The sequence below is a fragment of the Strix aluco genome, chromosome 6 (genome assembly GCF_031877795.1).
Source record: "Strix aluco isolate bStrAlu1 chromosome 6, bStrAlu1.hap1, whole genome shotgun sequence".
NCBI lineage: Eukaryota > Metazoa > Chordata > Aves > Strigiformes > Strigidae > Strix > Strix aluco.
The window spans coordinates 20650353-20667657 of NC_133936.1; the positions used below are offsets into that span (position 1 = coordinate 20650353).

The 17305-nt window shown below is 41.2% G+C and overlaps 1 protein-coding gene across 1 annotated transcript in view; it reads right to left on the reverse strand.

The window, feature by feature from the left end:
* Positions 1-2072, reverse strand: part of FIGN (fidgetin, microtubule severing factor) — a 97636-nt gene extending 95564 nt beyond the window's left edge. The window contains exon 1 of the mRNA XM_074828276.1: positions 1945-2072. The gene's annotated coding sequence lies outside the window, so the exon portion shown is untranslated. The remainder of the gene's footprint in view (positions 1-1944) is intronic.
* Between the last annotated feature and the right edge of the window lie 15233 nt (positions 2073-17305).

Here is a 17305-nt window from a genome sequence, read left to right on the forward strand (position 1 = left end):
TTTCTTTCTTGCATTCAGATATGTTATTACGAGAGATCATCAGCCACACATGCCAGACCTCCCCCTTATCCCAAACACACATACACACACACACACACTCAGTCTCTCTCCTAGGGTCTTCCTCCATCCTTATTTGTTGCTACCACACGCAATTAAAAGTGAACGTACCCCCTTTTTGGTTGCACAAAACAGACTAATAGTCACTTCTGTTGTTAGTTCCTTAGCCTTAATTGCATACCTAGAGGTGCACCTACTGCACCACAAGATCTATTGAAATTCCCCACACTCCATTTTATCTGACTTTTTTGGAGGAGGGGGTGGCATGGGGGGCTGGAGAGTGACCGTTAAAATGAAGCCAGTTTCAACACCTGATTATTTCATTCTGTTACACATTGAGAACAGAACAGTAGGAACCAGACACTTGTAAACTAAGCATAAAATACCACTTATTAAACAGTATTAAACATTCGACCACAACAGTAATTTTGTTTGTTTACATGCAAAACATTCCCTCACCCCACATCAGTTAAAGCCTCTAGCAGATGATTACACTGAAAGTAAGAGAGGGAAAAGCAGCTGGAGTTCAAATAAATACTCAATAATTATTAGTTTGCAAAAGGAAAAGATGCATTTTAGGCATGTACATATGAGTATGTAGACGTATAGGTGTATATACTCATTGCTACGCATTTTCGCCTTCTCCAGTCACCGAGTTTTACTAATTTACATACCATTGGAGTTCAGTGGTGTATATAGTGCACTGCTAGTAACATGCAACTTTAGGTTTTACAACTGAGATCAATACAATGGACAAAACTAATGCTATAATCGAAGCAGAAATGATAAACAAATGATAGCAAGAGAAAAAAATGCTTATATATACAGAAATTAAAATATACTATCAAACATTAGGTATTTATTACAAAATATTTGCATGCAGAGTCCTCGGTGCGTTATCATGCTATTTAAATTTGTCTTTGCTATTTAGATGCAAAGGAAGTAGATCCCAAAACGGACATACCATAAACACTGGTGCTACTGATCATTTCTTGCTGGCAGCACAAAAAGCTGAATTGGATTTTTCACAAGCAGGAATTCCAAAGGTTGCTTTTCATTAAAGCCACTTTTCCTCTCAGCTATCAAATGTCACTGCCTTGAAACGTGGGCCCTTTCGTCAGGTATTCATTTAACCTACATGCATATAATTAAGTGGGAAAGCAACATCAACAAAAAGGGGATCTCAGATCACAAGAGAAGAAAGAAAGGGGGAAAAAAAGCACATGACCAGGAATGCAAGTCCATGTCAATTTCACTCACTCCCATTGAAACTAACAAGAGCTCCAGGGAGGATAGTAATAGGATCAGTGGATTGTATATACCATTAAATTATACATCTTTCTCTCCCTTCCGAGCCAACAATACGCCCACCACGCTGTACCCCCTCCAAGATGATGTGCTTACATTTTACTGCAACAGCTCCTCTGACATATTCGTGCCCCCCCCAGCCGAGACACAGCAATTTAAACCTAACTTTTGTTTTGCGAGATTCTTATTTGCACTTATTTGCTCAGAAGTTAGTTGCCTCAAAGTCCAGCCCCGCGTTACCTGCGGTTTATTATTTTCAATGCAACTTAAAAATAAATCCAATTAGGAGGAGGAGGAGGTGGGGAGGGAGCTTGCAATCGCGAACTCTTAATCTGCCTACTATTGTTGGCAATGATCAAGGAGGAAAAACCATGCACTGCGATTGTGTATCTGTACTTTCCAGACTACGATTAGGAAAGCAGACCAGAGTGCTTAGTATCAGAAAACGACTGCAAATTAGGCAAAATATTTAGGGCACGAGGAGGCGATTAAAAAAATACGCGGCAGTCTCGGAGAGCTTTAAGATTAAATAAAATTTAAAACGGTGGTAGGAAGACTAGAAAAAAAAAATCCTCTTACCTGGAGATTTGGTACAAGAACCCGATAGGTTAGAGTAGCATCGATCCGATGTGTTTGCTGATGAATGGGGGCTCGGGTTAAGTGAAGGTGCCTATGATTTGAAATCATTCCAAGTTTTTGAAGGGAAGACTGACTGCAGCCTCTGCCATGTTGGAATTTCAAACCCAAAACAGCTGCTTTGCAAGGAGCCAGCATGCCAGCAGCTGGACGCCTGCGCAGAGCGCCGCCGAGCCAAATTCAAATCACTTTCACGCGAAGAGCCAAAGATCAGTTTTCAAAGGGGGAGCGGCGCGGGGGGCGGGGGCGCTCCGCGGCCCTGCGTGCCGGGGCCGCCGCTTCCCGCGGGGGGCGGCGGGGCGTCCGCGCCGCGGTCCCGCTCCCGCTCCCCGGGGCGGCGGGACGGGGGGCAGCGGGCTCCCTCCGCGGCGGCGGCGGCGGGGCTCCCCCTGGGCGCGGCGGCGCTCCGCGGCGTGGCGGGGAGCGGGGGGGGGGAAGGGCCGGGGCCTAGCGGCGGCCCGCGCCCGCGGGCCAGGCGGGCCGGGAGCCGGCGGCGGAGGATCCGCCGGCCGTGGCCGCTCCGCCGCGGCCGCCCCGCGCCTCCGCGCCTGGGGCCGGGGGGGGCGTCCCGGCTCGGGCAGCGGCGGCCTGCGCGGCCGTGCCCTCGCCGGCCGGCTTCGGCGCCGCGTCCCCGGGCGGCCGGTGCCGGGGCTCACTGGCCGCCGCCGCCTCCCGCCTGAGGAAAATGGCCGGGGTGGAAGTGCCCCGCGCGCCGGCGGGCTCGTCCCGGCCCGGGCGGCGGCCAGCGCCGCGCAGACGTGCCCCGGCCCCGCGCTGCTCCCGGGGAGCCCCAGCAGCTGCCCGCTGGAGCCCGGCTGCTAGCAGCCGCGGCGAGGCATTCCCGGTAGCCGGCAATGGCTGAGGGGCCCCGGCAGCCACACCTCCCTCTGCCCGCGCTTCCCCAGCCCCGGCTCGGCTCGGCGGGGGATGGCAGGGAGCCAGCTACCCCGGCCCACAGCTGCCGGGGACTCCCCTTGCATAAGAGGGATTCCCCGGGGGGCCGTTAGACGGGCTTTACAGCCTCTTTATGCCGGCAGGGAAGGCGTAAAGTGGCCACACAGCACAAATTGGGCCCTCCCTCGCACACACCGGGTACGCTGTCTCTCGCAAACGGGTCTTTCTCCGGCGTGGCCGACCCGCCCTGCCCGGTGCTCACGGGCACCCTGCTCCCGCCGCACATCCCTTCGCTGCGCACGTCTGCGCGCCCACCTCCCTGCTAGCGCAGGTGCGGAAAGGGGAGCGAGGGCTTCTCCCCAGACAGATCTACGTTCCCGGCTTTACACCTCATGGGACTATCGGAGCGTTTTTACCTTCTAACGGGGAAGAAGCCACACTGTCCGGATGCTGTTCCTGGGTTCTGGCTTAGGGTCCTCCTGGAGCGGTTTCACTTCCTCTCTTCCTGGTCCTGCTGAGGAGTTGAGGTGGCTTGGGAGTGTTGTTTTATCTGTCCTGAATGTGCAAGAGACAGATTAAATTTTCTTAGTAAAAAAGGAAGGTGCAGCGGGTGTATGGGCTCAGGAGGAGGCAGAGGAGACCAGTCCCAGGGGATTAGCATCTATAGGAGTAGGAATGAGCTGCTTTCCTTTCTAGTATTATAGTAGGCCTAAATAAAACTCAGAAGTAGTTGCCAGCAGAAGCTGCTGTGAGCTGTCAGCCAGTCCCTATCGTACCAGGTAATGGAAGAGGGAAAGAGGGGACGGGAAGGCCTGTCTGATTGATGTGATTCAGTCCATGAAGTGATTCAGTCAACCCATTTCACCAGCTGAAGATTTTTGGGAGGCCTGAGCCCCCCAGGTGACAAAGCTATGCCTAGAGACTCGAAATAAAAGGGCAGAGCAAAACAGCTAGACAAACTTCTGCTTATTAAGGATATGGAAGGTGTTCCTAGCTCGCTTGGACAGCTAGGGATAACGCTAGCACTGCTACACGAGGAGAGCACTGCTAGTGGAATAACAAGGTGTTTCGAAGCAAGGAGCTGCTTCTAGAGCAGATACAGCTTATACTAGCAAAACTGCTTTTGCTTCCCATTATGTCCCAACTAAAACAAAATATACATGTGAAAACACAGTTTAACTGAATGTTGGGATAAAGAGAGCTATTTTTAGAACTCGCAACATAGCTATAGCAACAGAAGTCTATTGAAATCCCTTTTAGACAGCTGCCCAGAGCAGCCAGCGAGAAACCCCACCGCAACACCCGCTGTGGCCCAGTCTGCAGCGTGCTCTTCTGACACCTTTTCCCTGCCCTCAGCGTTGGGTGAGCGAGCGATGGGCCCATAGCCTGGATCAGCCCATTACCAGTGCAGATAGCTACCCATTGTCCCTCCTGCAAGAGCTTGTGGGTATTAAGTGGCAGCTTTGGCATTAACGCAAGCAGACAACAGTTCCAAATGCAGGTAGCACGTCAGTAGCCTCTCGCGTTCACTAATTTGACCAAACTATACATGTTACACTTAGTAGTCTCTGATGCTGAAACTGGCAGCACAGCATATTGCCTCTGCTCCTGTTGCCAGCACCAAGCACTGAAAATAAGAAGTCATGGTCCCAAAGTCACAAGGTTGGTCTAAAAGCCATATCATTAAACATAAAAATGATTCTTTCTGTCTGTGCCATTTTATACATCTGGATTCATTTCCCCATTTTTTTCTTCCAAAACCATGGCACGATGCACTTTTTCTCTCAAGTAAAAGGTGAGTTTCTTGCACAATTACACAGCTTCATGATTTGTAGCTGTAAGAAAACGATGGCAACTATCATAAGGCATTATTAGATGAGCACCAGTGCTTTTGAAATTTTCTGACCAGTGAAGAATATATTTATCAATCTTAGTATTGCGTTAACCTCAGTATTTTAATTTTATATACCTATATTTTTCTTCCCTTCAGGCTTCTCATGCCACATTAAAATAGCCCGAGTTGAAACAGTAGCCATGCAGCGTATGTTTGTATGGGTCGACATTCATCTCTGTGCAGAAGGTCAGCATAAGGCTTATGTACCGCATTAAGACCTTGTTTTGAGGTCTGAATTAGGCTGAAGTTAAGGCCTTGTTCATCTCATCTGTACATGGATGAATTCTACTCTTTGTTTAAAATGCCACCAAACAGTTCTGATCCTTTTGAATGGGAAATTCTCACAGACTTTCAAACTGGGAATGTTACTTTGAGCCTATTTCAACATCTAGGTGAAACGTTCACAATGAAATTCAAAACCACATGAAACTTGCCTGGTTTCGGGTTTTGTTACAAACTCCAAACTCAGACCAGGCGCCTTGAAAGGTTCGCAGACCTTTTCAGCAAATCTAGATTAATAACATTTAAACCATTTGAATTGTGAAAACAAAACAAAAGAAACAAAAAAACCCAGAAAACAAAGAACATCTAACTATGCTACTGCATCAGTTCTCCCAGGGATGCTACTGTGATGCATGCAGACTTTGTAGTTACTACTTAGTATATCTAGTAAAGGTTTTCAAGAGCTATAATAAAAACAGCAGTGTTCTGTGAAACAGCCTTTGGTGCCTCCACATTAATTACATGGATTTCATTTGTAAATGAGAGCAAGTTTTCGAAGTGGCAGACAATGCCAGAGTTCTTTTAATGCTGACAGTTTGGCAGCATCTGTGCTCCCCTTGTGTGCTGGCAGAGCAGACCTCCAGGGCAGGGCCTCCTGCCTGCCTTCCTCACTCTGTGCTGGGGAATCCCTTCAGTCTCCCACTCTCAGACCTCACATGGGGCAACCACAGCTATAATTGCCTACTAGGATGTACTGCAATAAATGGCCTGCAAGTACTCTTTTTTTGGAATTGTAGTCATTAGTGAATACATAGACTATTTTCTTCCTTTGCTAGGAGCACAACCTGTTTAAGAGCTCAGGCAACTCAAATCAGATATTTATATCACCTGGATCCCCACTGAGCAGCTGAGGTGGCTCCAGATCCCATGCGCTGGGACATTTCCAGAACATGTGTGGCAGGAGAGACCTTCACAGGCCTCCCTTATCAGGTGGAAAATGCTACCTCGTCTCTCTCTGACTAGAGCAGTCAGTCACAGAACCCTCAGTCTCTTTAGCTAAGGGTTCACTTCACTGCCTTTTGGAACCACCTTTTTGTGTGTCAGCAGGAGTACAATGGCTGCCTCAGCTTGCTGGAGCTGAGACTCCCAAGAGGCAATGACACCTGTGAGGGGTAATGGTTAAACACAGAGGGGGAATGCATTCCAAATATTAATGTTACATGTTGCTTCCAGGCTCTTCCCAGGAGATCGCAAGGGATGAAATCCTCCCTTCTAGCCATACTGCTATTCTGCATAGTTTGACTGAAGCTTCAAATGTGTCCAAACCCTAGGTCAGTGACTAAGCCAGGAACACGTAATGATTTCCTGGACTCCTTTAGCACACAGCATGCTGGCTGAGGTACGGGGCAGTACCTAATATCACAAAACATCACTTGACCATAGGCCATATTTAATGTAATTCTTGACTGTGTCAGAAAGAAGAACTTTGTATAGAGTACATCTGTCCATAGAGGCACTTTTTGCATCTTTGCTGTGCTGATGTAAAAACTGATAACTTTTACAACTTTGTAACCACTTTGGATTAGATTCTGGGGTTTTGAAGAGATAGCATTTCCAGTATTTTTGTTCTCTTGTTTGTTCATTTCCTCTTCTGTGGAATGGGGACTGGGTCACCTTGATTTCAGTGAGATTTCTAGCCAAATCCTTTATTGGTCATTCTCTACAATCTTGCTGAATATTTGATGCTTTTGGCATCACAAAACTATTGGTCTCTGAAGTCACTTCCATTTTCCACTTTAGTCCTGGAGGAGAAATTGTTCACAATATCCAACAAAAATGTTCATTTAGCAAGTGCCCTGTATAACAGAACAATATATAGACATCTGACAAGACCTATGCCTTCTGGCATTTCTTGAATTTTGAGTGCTTAATATTTTTACTTCAGTAGCAAATGCATTTTTAATACAATTTTTCCAATTTTAAAAACAAACTTTAATACAGAAAGTCTCTGTTGGGGAATTGTAGGAAGGAGTTGAATGTTTTTAGGCTTTTTGTTCTCTGTCTTCTTTTCTTTTTTGCTATGTTGTTCATTAACTGGGTAAAAACCACACTAATCCCTGTAATTTGCCTTAACAAATAGATTAATAACCTTTTCTCCTCATTTAAAATAGCCTCTCATTTGAATTAGAGGAGGATGAGGTACCCGTGTGAGGCCAATAAGATTCAGAGATATTTGACAGGGACAATGGAATACCGAGGCACAGGAATGACAGTTACAAGCACATTATTTCTCTTCTTCCTGTCTCTAACTCCTTTTTTCCTCTACAAGTACTATCTTTGCCTTGGTGCTAGCATCTTTCTCATTCCCTCCCTGATTCCATATCTCAATTGCAATCCTTCCCATTCACCCCCCTATCTAGTACCGGTCTCACTCATAAGTCCTTGTCCTAAACCACTGTCACATTTTATGACCTTCGACTTGTGCCTTTTTCCTGTGCCCGAACACATTTTCCCTTGCTTTTTTTCCCCCTTTCCTTGATGGTCTCCATTTTCTGCATTCTGGTCAAGCTGCTTCTTATTCCGTGTTGTCTGGTGATTTGCAGGAAGAAGGCTGAGAACATCTAATAGACACCTTTATCCTCTTTGTATTTAGCACCACTGGCAATTTAAAAGAGAAATCTGAGCGCAAGTCTTGCTCAGATTTGCAAACCCTAGGAACGAATACATCCACTGCAGACAGAATCTTTGAAGAAGCTGGTAAATGAAATATGCAAATAATTTTACAGAGGATCAGATATCTCCAGGCTGAGGAAAACCTTCATAGGCTGGTGAAAGAGGAATATCCCTTCCCAAGCTCTGAGTCCCACTACAAGCAAGTAGTCAACAAAATATTTCAAAAATATCTTAACATGAGGAAAACAGATTTTCTCTCAGTGCGTTCTGAGAAACAGCTGACCATATTTGCTGAAAGTTTTGAAAAAATAGCCCATGGCAGATATTTGGCATGAAAATTGCTGCCCAGTGGTTCATGTTTGACAAAGTTACAAGCACTTGGAAGAAGGTTCTTACAATGAAACCTTGACTTTAAGTATCCCACTGTAAGAGCCTAAAATTAATGATTACCAATAACAGAAATGTATTTTACTTAATGCTTAATACTTAATGACTTAATTTAGTCAGTGCCTGGAAGGAAAAAATCACTTTGTTTTGGAGGGGGAGTGGAATGGTGAAAATTAAACAATAGTATGCTTACAAAATCACAATTTTTTTTCCCCAAGTGCTTTTTCCAAGCACTTTGTAAGCTCTTCTCAGAAACATTTTGTATCTCATCTCCAAATGCACATTATAAAATCTCTCCTTTACCCTACAAATGAATGGAATTAACTTAGGAATTAAACAAAAGGAAAACATTTAGCAGAACACTGGAATTGCTCACATCGCACATATGCACAGTAAAAAAGTTTACCAGTAGATTACATGCTATAGGATCTACATTTCTGATAAAATACCCATAGAGCTTTGTTTGCTGTTGCTTTAGGAGCAGACTTTTATCCGCTTTTTCTCTTTTGATGAGTAAAATTTCCTTTACTCTTAGACAAATATCTTGCTCTAAGTAAGACTCCTACACCATGTTATCGATCTTCACAGAACAAAATTCTTTTTATAGTAAGATTAAAACAATGTTTATGACTTTTATTGTTTTAAACATTGTCTTTAGTGTTGATGTGGGTGTATTTAAGCCATGAAACAACATTATCAATCTATCTGTGCAGTCATCTCTAAAGCTTTTCATTCTCTAAAGCTTTTCAAATGAGCGAAACATTTTTAACTATTCTTGCTAGGGATTCATCTTTAGGAATGTCGTGTTTATTACCCTTATTCAAATATCCAAAATAAAATACCTTTCCAACATGCAAAAGCACCAACATATCAGACAAGTATACCTTACATTTTTGAAGAAGAAAAAAACTATTCACACTTCAAACATCTCTCTTCAGATAATCTGAGCAACACAACTGTTCCACATATGACATTCTTCCGCTACAAGAAATATATTGTCTCACTTAAGAAACAAAGAAGTTAATAAAGTAAATTAATACAGTTGGGTTTGGTGCTATTAATGAGAGCATCCTTTCCCACTGCCTGTAATGTAATAACTAAATCTTGCTAACTTGTACTTTCTTCTTCTAAGTTAGAAAGCTCAGATTTGCTAAATGCACAGCACTGGCTGCAATCAACAAGGCACTTAAGTATGTGCTTAATTTTGTGCACATGAATAATCACATTACAGTAAATGGGACTTGAATGCTCAAAGTTAAGCACACACTTAAGTGCTTTGCTGGATCAGGGCCAGAGCATGACAACTTGCAGGTCATCCTTACTGCACAGTGAGAGATCACAAGCCTTAAATATCCTGTAGAAACCTTCTCCCCACTTCAACAGTACCAAAGGCAAGGACAAAAATATGGCAATGAGTAGCTGCTGCATTCTTTTCTTCTGTTACAAGTCACTAAACTGGCAGCAGTACTTACGATATAGCAAATTACCAATACAATAAATTCTCTTAATAAGTATCCATAAAATTACAATTTATTTTAAAGATCATCGTTTGTAATTCTATTCTCATAAGACCATTAGACACATGGGTCTTTTTAATTTTAAAAGACCTGCTAATAGTTCTCACAAAAGAATTTATTCAAGACCTTGACCTTAAATTGATACAATTGCACAACTTAATCAGAATTAAACATGAGTCAAAGTACCGTACAATATTATCATGGGGGTCAACTGAGCCCTTCAGCAGCCATGCAGAGGATGCTGTTAGTACCACAAGCTTGGGTATGTAGGATTCTGATTCTGGGGATCTAATACTCTGAATTAAATGTTTTTATTATATGTTTTCTGCTAGTTATTATGCTGAAGAGGTGGGAAGGGGGATTGTTGATGACATTTATTCTTTCCATGCAACTGAAAGGACAGAAAAATAGTCTAAGAATCTTTTCAATTCAGATGCAGCTTTTCAATCTAAAATGAAACTTTATACCCACTGTGCTACACACTTCATTATTTAATTTTCTGGCTAAATGGACATGGTTCAGCACTTCTCCAGGACCCATTTCTCTCTTCAATAATATGAAATTAATATTTTTTTAGAATCAGAAGCTACAATTTAGATCTAAATTTGCCTAGCTGTTGACAGTATTCAGATATAGGGAGCTTCTATGTTTTTCCAACACATAAGTTTCTTCACAAAAATTAGCAGGGTGAAACAGCAAGTAAGGACACACTGCCAAGTCTGGTTTTCTACCTATCTACAAAGTAGTTTTCACACTTCCCATGACTGTGAATGTCCTTCTTTCTCTATTTTTTTTTTTTTTTTTTTTTTAATTAGGAAGAACTGAAAAATCCTTCTCTATCCTGAGAGTGTTTGTGTTGGGGGAGGGTAATGTTGAGAAACCAAAAGCACATTCCAAGCCAATTCTGGTCTCATTTACAGGGATGAAAATCTGGAATTAATCCATTGAGTTTAACAGACATGTTCTGGGCTTCATAGATGAGATCTTACATTTATAAGTGAAATCAGTGTTTTCCCCTCTGACATTCACATGGCTCAGACCAGAAACATTTCCTGAATTAAAAAAAGGCCAAATCATGCAGTTGGGAAGATTGGCATAATTCCACTGAAGTCAATGGAGCTGTAGTAATTTACATTAGTTGATGATCCAGACGGAAGTATATAAAAGTTTTCAGAGCAGGCTTCTTTCATTTAAAACTGCATTATGTTAGGTGCACTGTTGATGCTCAGAATTAATGTGCAAGTTGTTAATCTCGCTAGACCTGGATTTAAAATTAGACAATGTAATAATTAGTTTGGCACCATCATTCTGCTACCTAGAGGGTAATAATGTAGGTCATAAAATACCAGTGATCAGCACAAGTTTTCATACAAAACAAAGAATCTGTATTGGGAGGGAGGAGAGAAATTCAGAAATTGGTTGTTACCAGAGACCAGACTGGGCTCTGAGGTACTGTAGCACCTCACATGATGCTGTGTTGCATATGTCTACTTATGTTTCTCTGCTCCCAAGTGCACAGATGATTCTGTAGGGTATAACTGGCTCAAAGATGTCTACAAGCTCTCTTTCTGTACTATTTTTATGTTGTACATTCATTATTCTTCATGTCTTTATTAGTAAAAAATTAGGAAAATGATTTATTTTATATTATTCTCCTGGTTTTGCTTTTGCTTGAAATATAAGCATTATGCAGAGCAAACAGTTTACAAACATACAGAAGTACAACACTATAGTATATGTATCTTGATTAGTTTTCTTGACAAATGACTACTGACAACATCAATAATTCAAAGGGAGAAACAATGAAAATATAGAGGAATTGCATTTATATACTTCTTTCTGCCCTGTCAGTCGTTCTTGCTAGGCTTTTGTATAAACATAAAGAAAATCAGGAAATCATCGAGTCTGAAAGCTAGTCCTGATGAACACTTGCTTACATTTTGTACTATTTAAATGGTCAGGATGCTGAAATATACACATTTTAAGGGTATCTCACACGTACATCTCTATTAAGAAAACAATATTATATTAGCTTTTATACAATCAGGCTGTGTTTGTGTAAGATACACAGCAGAGTTCAGTGAAGATAAGATGAGAACATATATACAGGTGTGCACGTCTGAAGTATCTCTATGCCTTTTGTACGTATACTATTAGAAAGTGCACATTCGATGTTATAGATGCATATATTCATAAATCATTTAAAGTTGTGCTTTTCGTGTGATGTGAGGCACAGATACAAACTTGCTAATGATAATTATAGAACTGATGCTGATTTAGTCATTTCAAGAAAGCCATGGAGGCATAATTAGTGTCTGAATGGCCTCAATATTGCATTATTAGGAGGCTAGGGTGAAACTTGAAATGAGAACATCAAGGCTGATAAAAGAAAAGAAAACATGAAATACATACATAATTCATTCTGAGATATTATAAAGGTTTATAACCAGAAACAATAATTTGCAGAAAGCATCTCATGTACTGGAGCCAACTGCAATAATTTGGTCAACCTGTTTAAGATCAAATAGTATCCTTAGCTATTCTCAGTGGTATCTTTCTAATAAAGTAGCAGCAAACAGACACTGTTTGCTTCTGGTCACTTTTAAAGAATGTTCAGTTTATCAGTGGGGACTTTAATCTCAAGCTTCATAGAGTACAAAAAGAACATTGATCCTACTGTTTTGTCCTCTAGGCCACAAGGCATGCACATTTTTACATTCATTTGTCATAAAACAAAAAATACATTTTGCCCTTTGAAAATACCAAATGCCAGCTTTTAAACAAAATAATTTTCCATCACATTTTTCCCTTTCTTTTAACCTTTCCATCATTCTGCCCCCCCTTCCTTTTATCCCAGACTAATTTTCTCTCTGTTAATGCCTTTCTTCCATTTTAAGTACTAGTAAGAATTTTGCAGAATTCCATGTTTTGGACCCTTGCCAACTAGCCACTGTTTAATGATTTGACATGGTAGTTTGAATTAATCAGAATTCTTCACAATTTTCTTTCTAATTTTCCTTCTAAATAGGTTATAGAATATAGAAATAATACCTCTTTACCCAAGTTAGACAAAGAAATGTGCAATATCATCTGGGTTAGACCAGCTCTACGCATCCAAGAAGTTGGACAAAACCCATCCTTTCTGTATCATTTACTCCAAATTTATCCTCTCTGCTTCATTTAAATAAATTTAATATAAAAGATAATCTTGGAATGTCATAAAATTTTATGTACAGAAACAAAAGAATCTGTTATTTTTCTTTATTTCTTATTTGAAAATAATTATTTTTCACTTGCTTTGCAAGGATCTAAAGTTGCCACTATCAGAAATGTGTTCGATAGCCTCCTTTCATAACCACTGGATCATGGGTCTGTATCAAGTTCCCCACAAAAAATGCAAAGGTTTTGTCTTCTCCAGCTCTGGAGAGCCAGTTATTGCATATGGCGAGTGGCTCCTGCTCCCAAACCCTGCTCAGCCTTTAGTTCGGGCCTGCCATCTCCTTCCCAGATTTTTTTTTTGTCCTTAAAATATGTGGGCTTTTTTTCCAGTTTTTCTGTGATGGAGCCATGAACAAACAACGATGTTTTCTTGACCATAACTGTAGAAAAGTCTTGAATTCTGCTTTTGCTTGTCAGTATCTGAAAGAAACTTGCTGGTTAAAAACCTCATTAAATGTTATGCAAGGAAGATATGCATATCCTGTGTCTTCTCTCAAAAAATAAAATGTCTTCATGAAGAAAAAAGTCAAGGATGCAATGTTACTAAATGGTCTGTGACTTGAATTTTAGTAAAGGAGACACATACACGTGTACAAATTTATAATGCCTTTTCGTGGTTCAAGGTTTAAATACACATTTATCTTTAATTTTCACTTAAATTAAGCAAAAAAGAAATTTTAAAGGCATGTATCAGCTTGAAAAACTAGCTTTGGAGAAGACTTATTGACAGAATAACATTCACAAACTTGAAAACACTGGGTTAGATCCCAAACAAGTAGACAAGAATGTTCATTCTCTCAACTGATCTTTCTATGAATAGCATAGCTCATTTCATCACAGCCTCCTGTGCCTCATTGAGTTTGTTTTGAAAGTCTGAAGTTTATATAGGATAAAAGAATATTACAACCATGAGCGATAAGGATGATTGAGAAATATCAGATTGTGGCAGACAGAACTTGATCCTGAAAAAAACAGAACTACTTACTTCTCATTGTTTTTAGCATTTATTATACATTCAGCACTAGAGAGAATACAGCTTCTACTTCTCTTTTTTCCCCCTAATTTTTACTTTACAGGAGGCACAATCAACCACAGGAGCAAGTGCAAGGAAGGGCTAAGCATGTGACTATATCTAAAAATTAGCTAGCTAGATAACTAGCTGGTTATCTAGTAGTTAAGGCACTCTTGTTTTCCCAACTTTTGACACATTTATATTTATAATATTATAAATATTTTATATAATCTTGCCAACATCTATAGTAATTTTTGCAATCTAAAATAGGAATACTGCAATGTAACGTACTTTAAAAGATACCTACTGGACTGTATTTTAAAATAAATTCTGAGAAAAAAAATACACCCTAAAACTGGAGGTGAGAATGAGGTCTCTCTCATAATCTTGGGCTTGGTAGTATTTTTGAACTGTGAAAATATTTTACTATTTCATCATCCATCATATTTCCAGTAAGTTGAACTACCCTCTGCAAGCTCCAACCCAAGAATGATAGTCTCTGGTGCAACCCAGCCAAATATGCTTCCCCCAGGTAAGACTATAACCAGTCAGAACATCTGGAGAAATGAAAACTTACCCTGCATAGCAGAGGATCATGTTAGGGAACATTTAAACTAATTGGACATATATAAGTCCATAGGACCTGATGGAACGCTCCCACGAGTGCTGAAGGGTCAAGGGAGGTTCCTGAGGGTTAGAAGAAAGCAAATGTCACATATCTTCAAGAAGGAGGATTTGGAGAACTACGGGGCAGTCAGCCCCACCTTGGTCCCTGGGAAATGATGGAACAAATAATCCCAGAAACCATTTCCAGACATGTTAAGAACAAGGTGATTTGGAGTAAACAGAATGCATTTTCAAAGGAGATATCATGCCTGACAAACTCAATAGCATTCTATGGTGAAATGAATAGCTGAGTGGGTGACGGAAGAGCAATACCTATTGTTTATCTTGACTTTAGGACGATGGGACAGAGTGCACCCTCAGCAAGTTTACAGAGGATAAAAACCTGGAAGGAACTGCTGATACACCAGATGATTGTGCTGCCATTCAGAGGGACCTCAACAGGCTGGAGAAGTGGATGAACAGGAACCCCATGAAGTTCAACAAAGAGAAATGTGAAGTCCTGCATCTGGGGAGGTATAATTTCATGCACTGGTACATGCTAGGGGCCAACCAACTGGAAAGCAGCTCTGCAGAAAGGGACTTCGGGAGCCCTGGTGGACCACGAGTTGAACATGAGCCAGCAACGTGCCCTCATGGCAAAGAACATCAACAGCCTGCATTAGGAAAAGTGTTGCCACCATGTTGAGAGAGGTGATCCTTCAACTCTGCTCAGCGCTGCTGAGAAACATCTGGTGTGCTGAGTCAATTCCTGGTCTTCCCAGTACAAGAAGGGTATGGACTTACTGAAGCTAGTCCAGCAAAGAGCGAAGAAGCTAATTAAGGCCCTGGAACATCTTTCACATGAGGAGAAACTGAGAGAGCTGGGGGTGTTCAGCCTGGAGAAAAAAATGCTCAGGGGGGTCTTATCAGTCTCTATAAATACCTTAAGGGGAAGAAAGAAGAAGGTGGAGTCAGTAGTATTTGGTGGAAGAAAAAGAGGCAATGAGCACATACTGAAATACAGGAAATTTCATTTAAATGAAACCCCTCACTTTTTTACTTTGAAGGTAGTCAAATACTGAAGCAGGTTGTACAGAGAGGCTGTGGAGTCTCCATCCTTGGAGATACTCAAAACCCAGCTTGATATGGCTCTTAACAACTGGCTTTAGCTGACTGTCCTGGGATTGGGCTAGGTAATCTCCAGAGGTACCTTCCAACCTCAGGCAGTCTGTAAATTTGGCCAGAAATTACTGAATTTTCCCTTATTACCATTCAAGATTCATTACAGTCAAAATTCAATAGATACAAGATCAACTGAGAATGAATATCCAGATTTTTTTTAACTCCTTGACATGCAATGTAACTTTCTTTGTATTCAAGAGCAGCTAGCAATGCAGTTGTTGTAATGCTACTACCACTAATTATTATATCTGTATTATTATTGTTACTGTCACCTTAATTGCTGCTGAGATTTTATGACTTGTCTTTTCAGTCTCATCAACTGCCTAGAACAAATGTTGCATGTTTTGGGATAACAATAGCATTCCATGGTGTGTACCTTATACTTGGTGTCAAAAGTCATGACGTAGAGTACTCAAATACATGCATATAGGCATAATATGGTGGGTGTTTTCCAAAGAGAACCTTGCAAGAAAAGATCTTTCACAGCACTGTGTGTTGAAGGCTCAAACTTCCAAACACTTACAAACCTGTTTGTGCTTGGCAACTATCTCCAGTTGAAATTGTGTTATTACCTTGCAAGTGGCACAATGCCACTCTAGCAGATGGGCATTAGCGTAGGCATGCCAGAGAACTAGTACGTGCACTGAGTTTGAGTATTAGGGCCCAGATACCTATGCAGCTATGAGTGCCTATAAATTTGCATCCTGGTTGAAGGGAGTATGTAGCTGCAACTTCAGCTCAGTTTGGCATTACTTTTGACATTTTCAAAATACTTCTGATATTACTGAAGAATACGACTTTGTTTGTTTTCTTGGCAAATAAGGGCTGCAATTAGCAAGGGTACATGGGTGAGGAAGAATGTATTACAGCCATCCACTCTCCCAGTATTCCCTTGGGGAAGCATACAAGGGATGTACACAAGTACGACTGCAGCCAGGGTGAATTTTCTTATTTAATATAATAGCTCAGCTGAGTGTGGAAGGCAGATTCATGACCTTTCACGCTGCAGAAGTGTGCATATACTGCAATTTCTTCTGAATAAGATTGCTAATGTTTCAAAGTGCTATAAGGGTCTTTACTTCTCCCTTGCAATTTTATTGACATCTTTCTCCTAGTTTTCATTTGTGCTATAGTCTAAATTTTACACTAAATCATTTAAGTTTGCTCTGGAGAGGCTGCAATGCTGCTCCCAGGCACACTGCCATGATTGAATCCACAAGTGAACACTTTGTATATTCTTAAAAACCTTATATCCTAATACAGAACATGTATCAGAGCTCTCAGCCAGTGCACTGCAGTTAAATGCATTTGCCTGGGGGTATGAAATCAAAATAGTTATTTGTATTAGGATGCAACTATGGATAAAATCACATAATAGATATAACTCCGCTCTCAAACATAACAAATATATTTTTTTCCAATAATTTGTGTGTGGACAGTGGGAGGGAATATGTACATGCAGCAAATTTAATGTTTGCTCAAATGATATGCTCAGATTTCAGAACCAACTAATCTGCTGTATCCTGACAAAACTTAATTGATAATAGGTTGCATCACATAAGTATCCACTTCTATGGACCTTCCAAATACTTTTTAGTTTTTGGAAATGGTTTGAAGTAAATTAGGGTTGAATTCTGCTGGTGTTGAATTCCATGGAACAGGGACCTCAGCTTCAATGAGTATGTAACCTGATGCACA